The sequence below is a fragment of the Mastomys coucha genome, chromosome X (genome assembly GCF_008632895.1).
Source record: "Mastomys coucha isolate ucsf_1 chromosome X, UCSF_Mcou_1, whole genome shotgun sequence".
Taxonomy (NCBI): Eukaryota; Metazoa; Chordata; class Mammalia; order Rodentia; family Muridae; genus Mastomys; species Mastomys coucha.
Window position 1 is genome coordinate 76,875,187 of NC_045030.1, and position 2,402 is coordinate 76,877,588.

The window sequence follows — 2,402 nt, forward strand, 5'->3', positions numbered from 1 at the left end:
GCCATATTCAGTTGAGATCCCTGGGAAGTCTACTCTTTTTTGAAGGAAAATGGAGGAGGAGTGGATCTTAGGGAGGGGCTAGGAGAAGTGGAGTAGAGGAAACTGTAATCAGGAATAATATATGTGAAAAGAATAAACTTTTTATAAAAAAAAGAAAGAAAGAAAGAAATGTTTTAGGGAGCCAGGCAGTGGTGATGCGTGCCTTTAATCCCAGCACTAGGGAGGCATGGGATCTCTGTGAGTTTGAGGCCAGCCTGGTCTACAAAGTAAGCTCCAGAACAGCTTAGGCTATACAGAGAAATCATGTCTTGAAAACAGAAAGCAAAACAAAAAGTTTAGCAGGGCCTGGTGGCGTATGCCTTTAATCCCAGCACTTGGGAGGCAGAGGCAGGAAGATTTCTGAGTTTGGGGCCAGCCTGGTCTACAGAGTGAGTTCCAGGACAGCCAAGGCAACACAGAGAAACCCTGTCTCGGGAAAAAAAAAAGTTTTATGTAAAATCTTTCTCAAATTGGCAAAAACATTTTATATGTGTACATAATGGCTTAAAATTAGAAACTTAATGCCCATGAAAAAGGTTAAATAAGTTCTCATATGAATAAGTAAGCCATATATTCCCTTTTATTCTAGTCTGTTTTATATTTTTATATCTTCAAAATGTCAGTAGTCTTGTATTTAATGAAAGGCCCCTTGAATTTTAGGTTTATTTTATTGTTAGTCTAAGTGAAAATGAATAGTAAAGCTAATAAATTTTCAAATAAAAGCAAGGATTTTTTGGTTTCATTTTGTTTTGTTTGGTTTTGTTGGTGGTGGTGATGGTGGTAGTGGTGGGATTTTTTTTCATTTTTCTTTAGACAGGGTTTCTTGGGATAGCTCTGGCTCTTCTGGAACTCACTGTGTAAACCAGCATGGCCTCAAACTCACAAAGATCTGCCTGCTTCTGCCTCTCAAGTTCTGAGATTCAAGACGTGCACCACAACCAACTAGCTAAAAGCAAATTTTTAAAGCATACTGCTCATAAGATATCTTTCTAGATTTCTGCTGCCTACCCAGTATATCACCCTCTCCCTGGTAGAAATCATGACTGTCCCTCACCTACATACAGCACTCCAATCATGCCTGACCAGGCTGGAAAGATGGCTCAGCAGTTAACAGCATCAACTGCTCTTCCGAAGGTCCTGAGTTCAAATCCCAACAACCCCATAACCCTATCACCAAAAAAAGAAAAAAGAAAAAAAAAGAAAAGAAAATCTAACCTTCAGAGGAACTAGGTCACTATTGTATTCTATCCATGCTCTAAGTTATAACTAAATTCAGAGAAAGAAGTGTGGAGGGGCTTTTTAGGAGGCTTCCCCATTAAGGTGCCATCCTTGGTGTCACAAGGGCCTATAAGCAGAGCTCATTTAAATCATGTGACTGAGACCCTGAACACACAAATATCCCTTTGATCTCTGCCCATCAGTTGACTGTATTTCTTTCTGTTAGGCCTGAGTTTTGTCACCTAAGTCACTGGCTTTTTATTTATTAGAGGTAAAATGCCTCTCCTTTCTATTCTCTCTTTGACTTTATCTTTTCTCTATCACTGACTACCTAGAAGATCTCTTCCTAAATTAATATTAGAAAACAGTTTCCAGGGGGGCTGGTGAGATGGCTCAGCGGGTAAGAGTCCTGAGTTCAGATCCCAGCAACCACATGGTAGCTCACAACCTCCCGTAATGAGATCTGACGCCCTCTTCTGGTGCGTCTGAAGACAGCTACAGTGAAGACAGCTACAATGAATTACACCAGAGCAAGCAGGGCCAGAGCGAGTGGGGCTAGCAGAGGTCCTGAGATCAATTCTCAACAGCCATACACATGATAGCTCATGGCAATCTGTACAGCTACAGTGTACTCATACACATAAAATAAAATAAATCTTTAAAAAAAAAAAGTTTCCAGTAAGAAAAAGAAACCCTACTTTGGCTGAAGGCCCAAATGGCTTCTAATTCAGCTTCTTTTTGGTGATGAAACAGCTATTTTGCTTCTGTCATGTCTTGTCCTTATCAGTTCTACCAGTCAGAGGCTTAGAAGAAGAAAGGGTAACTAGCTAACTTTATAAAGCATTCCCTCTTATTCTGTAACTAAGGGCACCTCCCAGAATTTAATGCTATATTATTTTTTTCTTACTTATTACATTTTGCTTAGATCATTTCATATGCAGCCGTGATTTCAAGTACCCAAAGGCAACAAAAATTCCATTTAGAGCTCAGGTCCTTCTCCACATGTTCTCTAGCTATTTCAAACTCATATGCTCTGACCTGAATATACCTATCACACCCATATCCACCTCCATCTAGTCTTCTTTCTAACATGCTCCTTTTTCCAGTGCCTATTGTGACATAATCAGTGTCCAAAATGATTTCAA